The sequence below is a fragment of the Mus caroli genome, chromosome 12, assembly GCF_900094665.2.
Source record: "Mus caroli chromosome 12, CAROLI_EIJ_v1.1, whole genome shotgun sequence".
Taxonomy (NCBI): domain Eukaryota; kingdom Metazoa; phylum Chordata; class Mammalia; order Rodentia; family Muridae; genus Mus; species Mus caroli.
This window is the reverse complement of record NC_034581.1, coordinates 57,694,862-57,707,715: the sequence shown is the minus strand read 5'-3', so window position 1 is coordinate 57,707,715 and position 12,854 is coordinate 57,694,862.

The following is a 12,854-nucleotide window of genomic DNA, read 5'->3' as shown; positions in this document are numbered from 1 at the left end:
GATTCTTTTACAGAGTTGTGTGAGTTTGCAATTCCAACAGCAATGGAAGTGTTCCTCTTTCTCCACATCCTCACCAGCATGTACTTTGGCTTGACTTTTTATCTTAGCCACTCTGATTGTATAAGGTGAAATCTCAGGGTCATTTTGATTTGCATTTGCTTGATGATTAAAAATTTTGAACATTAAGTGCTTCTCAGCCATTGTGACGCTCTGTTTAGCTCTGTACCCCAGTTTTAATTGGGTTACTTGAATTTTTGGAGCCTAAATTATGGAGTTATTTGTATATTTTAGATGGAGGGTAAATGAAAATCTTTTCCCAATGTGTAGGGTTTTATTTTGGGCAATCCTACCAAAAGCAATCTACAGATTCAATTAAATCCCTATCAAAGTTCCAACACAATTCATCACATATACAGTAAGAATAATTTTCTATTTCATAAGGAAAAAAACAAAAACAAAACAAAACAAAAGAAAATATCCCTGGTTAGCAAAGATAATTCTCAACAATAAAAGAACTTCTCGGGGAATTACCTTCCATGACCTTAAGCTGTACCAGAGAGCAAGAGTGATAAAAACCACAGTATATTTGTAGAGAGGCAAACAGGTCAATCAATGGAATAAAACTGAAGATGCAGAAATAAACCCACACACCTATGGACACTTGACCTTTGACAAGGAATCCAAAGCTATACAGTGGGGGGAGAAAAGAGAATCTTTAACAACTGTTGCCATTCTAACTGGTGGTCTAGATGTAGAAGAGTGCAAATTGATCCATATTCATCTCCTTGTACTAAGCTCAAATTCAAGTGAATAAAGGACCCCATATAAAACCAGATACACTGAATCTAATAGACAAGAGAGGGGGAAATAATCTTGAACACATATGCACAGGGGAAAATTTCCTGAACAGAACACCAGTGGCTCAGGCTCTAAGATTAACAATGGACAAAGGGAGATGACATTTAACAGTCTTCCAAATGAGGTTGACATGTGTGCAGTAGAAGATGAGGAAAACATAAGGGTAAGAAATAATGTAGATAAAACCAGAACAAAAAATTCTGTAGGGATAGAGTAAGGGGCTAGAGTTAACATTTCTTATTAGGAAAGAGAACAAGAATAGAAAATTATGAATGAATAAGGAGTGCTACTGTAGGAGAATCCAGTGAGAATGATTAGGAAAGAGTGGGAGGAGGGAAGAAATATTGGGAAATATAGCTAAGATTAAGTGACATTTGAAGAATAGTATGGAAACTGAATACAGTATACGTTTCCTAAAATATAAATATATAGGAAGGTATCTAATTGGAATTGCCAAATATGGGGGAAATAGACCCTCAAGTAGCAATCTCTTGTAAACAAATGAAGCTACCAGTACTGGGATTGGATTCCATCTAAGTTATTTCCTTCCTTCGTTCCTTCCTTCCTTCGTTCCTTCCTTCGTTCCTTCCTTCCTTCCTCCCTGCCTCCCTTCCTCCCTCCCTTCCTTCCTCCCTTCCTTCCCTCCTTCCTTCTTCCTTTCTTCCTTCTTTCTCTTCTTTCTTTATTTCTTCATTTCTTCCTTTTAAAAGATTTTTTTAAAATTGTGTTTATTAATTTTATGTGTCTATCACAGCCCCCTATCTCCTCTCTTCCTAGTCCCACCCATACTAATTCCTCCCACCATTGATGCCACCCTCATTCTTCCCAGAGAAGGGGGAAGCCTTCTAGCATATCATCCCACTCTGGGACATTTAATACAGCAGGAGTAGGTACATCTTTTCCCATTGAGGCACAACCAGGCAGTCCAGGTCGGGGAAAGGGGATGCAATGACAGGAAACAGAAACAGAAACAGTCCCTGCTTCACTTGTTAGGAACCCCACATGAAGATGAAACTGCACATTTGCAAGATTCATGCCCTGTATGCTCCCTGATTGGTAGCTTTTGTTCAGTATTTCCTTACCTGTCCAACTATGCTTTCAGGTCCATAATCACTGGTCCAGTGTCTCCTTAAAGCCACACTAGAAGCTCTTACTCCTGTAAATACATATATGTATTCTGGAAAAGTCATACTTATATTTCAGTGCTCATCTCATTGGAACATAATTGCCATGGTGGTCTACTTGTTTGTTAGCTCAGAGTCCATTGATTTTTTTTTATCAGTTATGTTAACAATATCCTGTTGTAAACACAGATTTCATTTGCACTCAAAGGCAGATCATAATAGAAGGCATGACAGGAGAAGGCTAGACTAATCTTGGATGACACACTGTGCCACAAGGCAGGTAGGAGACAAAATGAGGTAGGTATGGGCAGGGACAAAATTTTCATTTCAGTTACACTTAATTGATTGTTTTAGAAAAGTTTAGGAACATGATTTAATTTCAGAGCAATATTTTGAGTTTTATATTTTGTGGAAGACAGAGATTCTTAAAGACTATAAGAAAGTGACACTGCACTTTACAATGCTAATTGAGCCATTCTTAATGGCAGACATATACAATCCCAACACTCCAGGCTAAGACAGGAAGATTGCTTAAAGTTTAAGAGAGTTCTGAAGCAGGGAAAGGTCAAGTCCACTAAGATACACAGTAAAGGCAAATTTCAGAAGAGCAAATGAGGAACCAAAAACAACAAACAACTTCCAATATATCAGAATAGAATTACCACATTTCAGGAAGATGTTTAGCAGGCAAAAGAAAATGGATTATGTTTTAATAACCTGCATTGACATTTCCATGAAGAAAACTCTCTTTCTCAATGGAACAGTTAAAATGATTATCGAAGTTATTAATGAGTATCTCTATTTCCATCTTCTTTTCTTTGTTTTTTCTTTCTTCCTCTCTCCCTCCCTCTCTCTTTCTTGGTTTCTCTTCTTCTCTTTTCTTTTCCTTTTCTTTCAAACAATGATAAAATGAATATAAGAGCCAGATATTGGTTTCTCAGTCCTGATATTGAGGAATAGTTTTGACTTATATTCTCTATCTGAAAATTTTGTTCACATGTCTTAGCATGCAAATGTGGTAAGGGATAAAAATAAACATTATTGAAGATCAGCCTTAGTATGTGGTGATCTGATAGAATGCATGAGAATATTTCAATATTTTTGTATCTGTTGAAGCCTGTTTTGTGACTGATTTTATGGTCAATTTTTGAGAAGGTACAATAAGGTGCTGAGAAAAAGGTATATCCTTTTGTTTTAGGATAACATGTTCTATAGGTATCAGTTAAATCCAATTGTTTAATAACTTCTGTTAGTCTCACTGTATGTTTGTTTAGATTCTGTTTCCAGCAATTGTACATTGATAAGAGTGGGGCATTGAAGTCTCCCACTATTATTGTCTATGGTGCAATGTGTGTTTTCAGTTTTATTAAAGTTTCTTTAATGAATGTGGATATCCTTGTATTTGGAGCATAGATGTTCAGAATTGAGAGTCCATCTTGGAAGTTTTTACCTTTGATGAGTATGAAGTGTCCCTCCTTATCTTTTTTTTTTATAACTTTGGGTTGAAAGTCGATTTTATTCGATATTAGAATGGCTACTCCAACTGGTTACTTGGGACCATTTGCTTGAAAAATGGTTTTCCAGCCTTTTACTCTGAGGTAGTGTCTGTCTTTGTCCCTGAGGTGGGTTTCCTGTATGTAGCAAAATGTTGGTTCCTGTTTTTGTAACCAGTCTATGTCCTTTTATTGGGGAATTGAGTTCAGTAATATTAAGAGATATTAAGGAAAAGTCATTGTGCTTCCTGTTATGTTTGTTGTTAGAGTTGGAATTATGCTCATGTAGATATCTTCTTTTATGTTTGATGAAAGATTACGTTCTTGCTTTTTCTAGAGAGTAGTTTCCCTCCTTGTGTTGGAGTTTCCTTTTATTATCCTTTGAGGGGCTCAATTTGTGGAAGGATATTGTGTAAATTTGGTTTTGTCATGGAATACCTTGGCTTCTCCATCCATGGTAATTGGGAGTTTTGCTGGGTATAGTAGCCTGGGCTGGCATTTGTGCTCTCTTAGGCTCTGTATAACATTCATCTAGGATCGTCTGTCTTGCATAGTCTCTTGGAGAAGTCAGGTGTAATTCTGATAGGTCTTCCTTTATATGTTACTTAACATTTTTCCCTTATTGCTTTTAATATTTTTCTTTGTTTTGTGCATTTAGTGTTTTGATTATTATGTGACAGGAGTAATTTCTTTTCTGGTCCAAACTATTTGGAGTTCTGTAGGCTTCTTGTATGATCATGGGCATCTCTTTCTTTAAGTTGGGGAAGTTTTCTTCTACAATTTTTTTTAAAGATATTCACTGGCCCTTTAAGTTCAAAATCTTTCTTCTGGTCTATACCTATTATCCTTAATTTTGGTCTTTTGTGTCCTAGATCTCCTGGATCTTTTTGCATTTCACATTTTCTTTGACTGTTGTGTCAAGGTTTTCTATGGTATTTTATGTACTTCAGATTCTCAATTCTATCTCTTGTATTTTGGTTGTTATGCTTGCATCTATGGCTCCTCGCTTCTTTCCTAAGTTTTCTATTTCCAGAGTTGTCTCCCTTTGTGATTTCTTTATTGATCCTACTTTAGATTTTAGATCCTTGACGGTTTTGTTCAATTCTTTCACTTATTTGGATTTGCTCTCCTGTATTTCTATAAGGGAGTTATTTATGTCCTTATAGTCCTCCATCATCATCATGAGATGTGACTTTAGATTCACATCTTGCTTTTCTGGTGTGATGGTGTATCCTGGATTTGCTATGGTGAAAAATTGGGATCTAATGATGCCAAGTAACATTGATTTCTGCTGCTTCTGTTCTTAAGCTTTCCTCCTGCCATCTGATTATCTCACATGCTCCTGCCCTTGATATATCTGATTGGAGCCTGTCCTTCCTGTAATCCCTGTTGAGTCAGAACTTCTCTGAGTCAAGCTTTCTTTGTGGTCCTGTGATTTTGGGATCCTATGATGCTGAGAATCAACTGGGTGTGTCAGAGTTCTTGGCAGTCAAACTTCCTCTGAGACCCTGAGATCCTGGTGTGACCCAACTCCTGGGATCCTGCAATTTTGGAATCCTAAGATCCTGGGCGTATTGAGTGCCTGGAAGAGGTACCTCCTCTAGGAACTGTAAGCCTGTCTGCTTAGGTTGAAACAAAGTTAGACCAGTGTTGATCATAAGGACCCGAGCCACTGGTCGGGTGTGGTTCCTGTTTCTGTGCTCTACCTGGCCCCAAGCATCCCTGCTTTTGTTGGAACAGATGTTATGTTCCAGTGATCCTAAGATCCTGGGCATGCTAGGGAGCATGAAAGGAACCCCCTGATTCTCTTCTAATACAATTTTCAGTCACTTCTTCACAGTTCTGTCACGTAGTGTTTGTGCAATCTAATGTCGACCATGCTCCCTCACCAAACACTGTGATGTGTCTCATTTTACTTGATTAACCTCTTCATTTTATATAAAAGAACTTTTTAATGTCAGTTTTTCATACTTCTTATGAAATATTTACAGACACTCCATGAAGCATTAATGATTAAGTTAATTTGTTGTACAAATTATATAAATAATGAGAAGCTTTCATAAGTTACCCAGGTAATGTGAACATGTAGCATGTAAAACCAGGTGAATATCATGTCCATGGGTAACACATTAGAGTGTTAACAGGGTAGGATGACAACATGGATGCTGTGTGTAAAGTAACTGTTCACATTGATAACAGAGCCAATGCAAAGCAACAGTGAAAAGATAATATTCTCACAGGAAGGAAAGTTCAAAAAATAGTGGTGGAGGAAAAATTTTCTTCTTGGAAGTAAATTGTGGAAATAAAAGTCTCCTGAAGCACAGGTGGAGGGAATTCCTGTCTGATATTATAAACACTGTTAAAACCAAGGCTAAAAAAGCTGTCGGAAAGAATTTATATATATTGCTTTGCTAAATAGTTATATTGCCAAATCACCTTCTAATTATTCCTGTTTATACATGTAAATGATCCTCTCTAACATGGTCACAAAAACCTCTTATGTCAGAATGTAGTGGTTAATACAGAGACTTGTAATTGTTTAAAATGCAGAAACTGAATGATTATGAGCTCATGGGCATCTTTATCAATGCCTGTGCCCAGCAAGGCTCAGGGGACAAATCAGAAGAGTGAGTCAATAGAATATCAATACTATAGAACCATGCGATGTGTTGTGAAATGACATGGCCAGTATGCACATGAACTCTATGCAACTGTAGTTACTATAGAAACTCCACAAGAGCAACATAACTAAAATTCCATTAAATACACAAATGATATCCAAAAACCACTTCTATCTGACAAACTATTGAGAGTTGATGAGGTACAGTCATGATAACCATTCCTCTGTTTACAAGGGCAGCACTAGTAGGCTTCAGTAAGCTGTAAAAATTGACAGGAGCTAACAAACTAATAATTACCAGGTGATCTTCCTCAGATGACTTTGCCAAAGATTAAAAATCTATGACGGACCTGCAGTAATCAAAGTCCAGGAGAAAATAATTTTAGGAAAGATTACTGATATTATTATGCTTTCCCTGTTACTATTAAACATATATAACAATCACTAAGTGTTAATCCAACCACTCTTTTGAGGAGATCTCTGCAGAACTATTAACATGTATCATCTATTAGTAGTGCTATATAGACAAACAGATGAAGTCTTGATTCTTTCTCCCCCTCAAAAGACTTGAGGCCCATGGGAGTGGGGAGGTCTGGCAGGGGTGGTGTTGTGGACATTCTCTTGGATACAATGAACAGTGGGGAGGAGTAATAGGATTAGGAAATGTGGGAGGGCAGTCCAGGAGGAGGCTAATGGCTGGACTTTCAAAATGTAAAACAATACAAAACAAAACAAAATGACTTCTTAATTTTTAATGATGATCGTATAAAAATTCCTAAATTTATATCAGTATTTATTAAGCTCTTTTGTAGTGGGACTGCTATTAAGTCCTTCCTGATAGTCAAAACTACAATGAGAATCCTGCCAGTCTCTGTCACCAGTTAATTCCTTCTACTACTCAGAGTACATAACAAAATGTTGTAAAACCATTAACCAAAGGTCATAAGGAAACTATGATTTATTATAGGTGCTAGGAAAGAAGATAAAATATTGACTGGTTTTATCTATACAAAACTTCACTAATAACTTATTTCTGTCATTTAACTCTCCATGAACCTGTGGGGTTGTTATGGGTGATGAATATTTTGCCACATAATTACTCCTAACTTATATGCATGTAAACATTCTCTATTGCAAACTTCTTATTCACTTTATGATTCAAATTTATGTGTAAACTTGTTCTAAGGTCTTTACCATGTGATCATGTATTCTGAAAGATGTATAAGTGCTCAGGACAAAGAGAAGAGGCAGATATGAGCTGAGAAAAACTTTTGGAGAGAACAATTTTTATATAAAGAAATGATTATTCTGCATTTCAGGTTTTTTTTTTATAGAGCTTTCATAGGAAAGATTTTACAATTTAGAAAGTCTAAATTCATTTTTCCTGTGAATTCAACTAGTTGGCTGAAAGTTAAAGCCCCTGCAATTTCTGAGGAGGTTGAACAAAGGATATATCACTTAAACATCTGCTGTTAGGCTACAAGTGTTAATCTCCCAAACCAGAGGCTTTTAACCCTCTGAAAGATCATGAAAGCTTTTAGGACTTTTTAGAAGTTATCATCAGCATTCAGTATAGTTGGAAAGCTATAACATCCAGAGACTCTCAGTCTTTAAAGTTACACCAGAGTCCTACTCTGTCTCATTTTAACCTGCTCCAGGCCAGATGGCTCCTGGAAAAAATTAATAAATAAAATAGGTATAGGAGGAAATAAAATTGGGATAGAGATGTGAGAGAACTTATCTTATTCACCCATGGGGGAGTTGAAGGAAAGAGTGGATATGGATCAGATGAAGATGCATTAGATATATGTATGAAATAAGGACACAGGATTTGAGCTAGATCTAAATTACTCTGTAAGCTGATCATAGATAGAAGCAATTAGTAGCCTTACCCAGTTGTAACATCTATGAACTAAAACAATGACTAGCATGTCATGGTATCTGTAAAGGTGCAATATGTGGTATTCACAATGGGGATAAGTAGCAGCTGCCCGTTAGACTTGAGGACCATTGAACAGCAAGGAGATTGAGCCTGATACAAAAAACATATTTAATTCCTTAGATGAAAGACCTAAAAAACTATCTACCATCATAACTTTGCCAGACCAGCATAATGACTTATTACATTCTAAATCTTATCCTTATACCCATAGTTAAGTATATCTCATAACCAATGATCTGTGTAGTATCTCTTTATAGCAAATGGCGACAATCACAGAAAATCACAACTGAACAAACTGCACAGATAGAATTCCCGGGAGCTTGATTCAATACATATATCAATACCACACATTTTGGCTTTGTGGCTCACAGAACATTTGAGAAGAGGGGTTTGAAAGGCTGTAGGAGCCAGAATACTAGGAAATGTCTGGTGAAATTTTTCTCTTAGAAATAGCTGCAAAAAGAAGATGTAACAATGAAAGTATCAATAGAAATGTCAACAAGGGACAAAAACAATGTCATAAGGTCTCACCTCTATACGATATCTCCCAGAGATTAACTTCCTTATTGGTTATCAAATACAAAGTTGTCAGTTTTTAAATCATGTACACACTCAAAGAAGGAAAAAGGACTAAACAGGTTGCATTTATATATTCATGTTTCTATGTATAATAATCATAATAATAAAAGAAAAGAGAATCAACTTGAGAGTTGGCAGGGTCTGAAAAAGGTTGAAGGAAGGACACACATTGGAAGAGCTGAAGAGCAGAAAGATGAAGAGGAAAATAGTATAATTCTATTTTATTTAAAGTGTATATTTAATAAGAATAGTGGGAAAATGTCATACTGTTCCACAAAACAGCTTTTTCATATTATATAATTCCAACATGATGGTCTTCTTTGTTCTGTATATGAAGGTACTGGTAGAAGATAAGGATGTTAAACATATGCAGATTGTCAAACTTCTTAAAGGCATTTGCACAAATTCTTAGAAAAAAAGTCACTAACTATTGCTGTTGATGTCCTTTCTTCTTGTTGGTTTTAAGGAAAGATAACTTTGCAGTCTTCATTGCAAGACAGATGGTATAATCACCTGCTTTTTACATGTAACAGCTAGACAGGAAATAGACTCATTAATGTAAATTTAATCACAATGCCATCCAACATAAGCTTGTCTGCTAGTTAATCAAGGTTTTTATGCAGTTGGAGTATGGCACAAGTAGTATTGGAGAATGGTGTAACACAGAAAGACAAACTCTTCAAATTCAGGGTAAATGCATTACATAAATCATATTTACTGTAAAACAAACACTAGAAAATCAGTTTTAAAACATCTAATCACCTGGTGTACCAGTGAATGTACACAGTGAGTGTACCAGGAATGTACACAGTCTAATTTTGATTCAAATGTTCAGATGAGTAGATAGAAAGTATAAAGAAGATACTGGATATACTTCTTCACATACCCAGTGTTCTAACTCTGGAGGAAAAGACAGGTGGCTTTCTGTGAGTCTAAAGTCAGTTTGTTCTACATAGTGAGTTTAAGATTAGCTAAGGCTACATAGTACAAACCAGTTTCAAAAAATAAACAAAAAGAAAATAGAAAAGTAAAAGGAATAAAAATTAAAAAAACAGTAATTTATATAAATACAAATGGGTTATCAGACCCATATTCAGTATAACAATGAATAATGTTTTAATAAATTATGAAAATGAGAACAATAATATATACCATGTAAATAAACCTGATAAAAATTTTGATAATTTATATAATATACTCTATAATCTAATTTTCTTGATATACTTGCTTCATATAAATATATACAAGACATAAATGTCATAGATAAAAGCAAGCATTATATTTACCTTCAAAACAACAAGAAAAGGTGTTGAAAAAAGTAATGCTTGTAAATTTTTATAAAATGAGAAATTGTTAAAGTAAATCGGTCAGAGTTTAATTAAACAAGAGTAGTTCTTTAGACTAGTGTAATCTGAGAGACTATATTTAATATTAATTATATTAATTATTACATTGGTTATTGTTATATAATTAATATATTTGCATATACATATATAATATAAATATACAATTAATATTAATATTATTAATGTTATGGATATGTATTGTATTTAGATTTTTATTAGATATTTTCCTTATTTACCTTTCAAATGTTATCCCCTTTCCTGATTTCCCCTCTGAAAAACCCCTCTCTTATCCCCTCCCTTCTCCCCATGCTCACCAACCCAGCCACTCCTGCTTCCTGGCCCTGACATTTCCATATACTGGGGCATTGAGCCTTCACAGGACCAAGGGCCTCTCCTCCCATTGATGACCAACTAGGCCAGCCTCTGCTACATATGCAGCTGAAGTCATGAGTCCCACAATGTATATACTCTTTCATTGGTGGTCTAGTCCCAGAGAGCTCTAGGGGTACTGGTTAGTTCATATCATTGTATATATTTGCATATAAATATATAAAATAAATATATAATTAATATTAATATTATGGATGTTATTGAGAAGAATAGCTTTTCTCAGGGATGATCATCATTACTGGTTATCTAATAAAAAGGTCTCAGCCTTGAAAACATATACACAAAACAAAAACTGACTCAGCAGATTTCATTATATTTATATTTACAGATTTAATAAAAACAAATCAAAGAAAATGATACTATGACTTCAAAGCTGGCGCTACATGGGAAAGGTTGAAGCCAGGCTTCCTGGGAGAGGCTTTAAAGACAAGAATGAGGGACAGGTGATATAATTCTACTTACTTAAAATATTTATTTATTTATTTATTTATTTATAATGAAAAAATCTTTCATACAATGTATTTTGACATTAATTGATCTTACCCAATCCTCCCAGATTCTCCCTACATCCCCTCTTACCCAGTTAATGCTTCATGCTCCCTTTCTGCCAAACAAACAAATAAAATTTTTAAAAAATTTAAAAATCACATCAAACACCCCAAAAAATGGACACCTAAATATATATATATATATATATATATGCAAAGGAAATTATGTCATTCTTTTTACTGAAAATTCTTTTTCTTTTTTTAATTAAGACTAAAAAAAATCTACCAGTATCACTGAGGCAAATATTTCCCTCAGGGTTTGCACTAACAAGCCCTGATACAGTTGTCGCCAAGGCTGAGAGCCAGATTTGATAATGTGTGAACGTTTCCTAGGAGGCCCTGGTTTTGAAGTCATAAAGGGGTCATATAGAGCATCTGAAGCTGAGCACTTTGAAAGGCCAGGGGAGGACTTCGGCGAAGGTGGCAACTTCTATGCAGTAAAAAAACAAAGAAGAAGGGCCATGTTGCAAGGTCAAAGTCCCTGATGAGAGTCCATGAGCAGCTATGTAGTGAGGGTATAACTCAGTAGCAAACTCCCTGCTATTCTGGAGATGTCTGTGTCATGTATTGACAAACAATGACATCAGCAGTTACGGAATGAAACTGGATTGATCCTACTGCACATGTTGTGTAAGCTATGGCTATAGAGCCAGAGATGTAGAAATGCCTAGGCTTTTTACAGCTCAGAAGATCCTGAGTCCCAGACGTCCAGAGCTTTACACTGTGAGATATTAGTTTTGCTTTGATCTGATCATAACTGTGCCCTGGCATTTCCTTTGGGAAATATGATTATATAATTTATTGATATTTTTCAGTCTTTGAACTTCAAGAAAAGAGTTTGGGTTTTTAAAGAAACTGAAAATTGAAGGGTTTGCATTTTTAAAAACTGGAATTTCTAAAACTTGGAATGCATTTCATATAAAAATATTAATAATAATTTCTCTTTGACATAAACAAGAAAATAAGAGTTATAGTTTAATAGTAATATACTTTTATGTCAAGTTGCCAAAGGTCTTTGTACTGTTTCATTTTTGTCAACTTGACACAAACCTAGTGATATCCAGGAAGAAAAATCTTAATGGAGAAAATGGTTCCAATCAGATTGACTTTACGCAAAGCCATAGGACATTTAATTGATTACTGATTGATGTGGTAGTGATTAGATCACAGCAGTTTGTGCCATCTCAAAGCAAACTGAGCTAGCCAACAGGCACAATACTATATAATATTTCTCTGTGGCTTCTGCTTCAGTTCATGCCTCTAGGGCACCCTAACTTCCATAAGTGATGGTGCATGACATGAGAGATGTTGAAGAAACAACCCCTATCCTCCCTAAGTTACTCTTGGTGATGGTGTTTATCACAGAGTAGAAACCCTTACTAAAACAGCAAAGACAGCCCATGTGTTTTAAAGCTGCCATTTCCCCCATGGACTTACATTAATTAATATATATGTGTAGATTAATTCAGAGCAGTAAATTAGGTAACTTTGTAAAGCACTACTTAAATCAGGCAGGATTAATCATTTACACTTTCCTGTGCTGCTTTGACTGTACATGTGTTCTCCCCCCCCCCCCAAATAACCTTCATTAAGTCCACAGTTAATCTATAAACAAATTGAAGTCAAATTGACATATAGTCTTGTGACCCATAAATGTACTCTGTCCTCATTCACTGTACATTCCTACACCTCTTTAATAAATACAAGGATATTTTTATATATGTGCACAAAAGTATTCCATACTTTTGCTGTTTCAGTTTCTTTTATTACTTCATTAATTTTGTTATACAAGTTATTGCTATCAGATGTATCATGTTATAGCTCAATTTTATTTTATGGCTTTAAATTCTGAAGTTTATGATTTCTGGGGACTATGATTGTATTAACAAATATGCTTGCCTGCCTTCTCTCTCTCTCTCTCTCTCTCTCTCTCTCTCTCTCTCTCTCTCTCTCT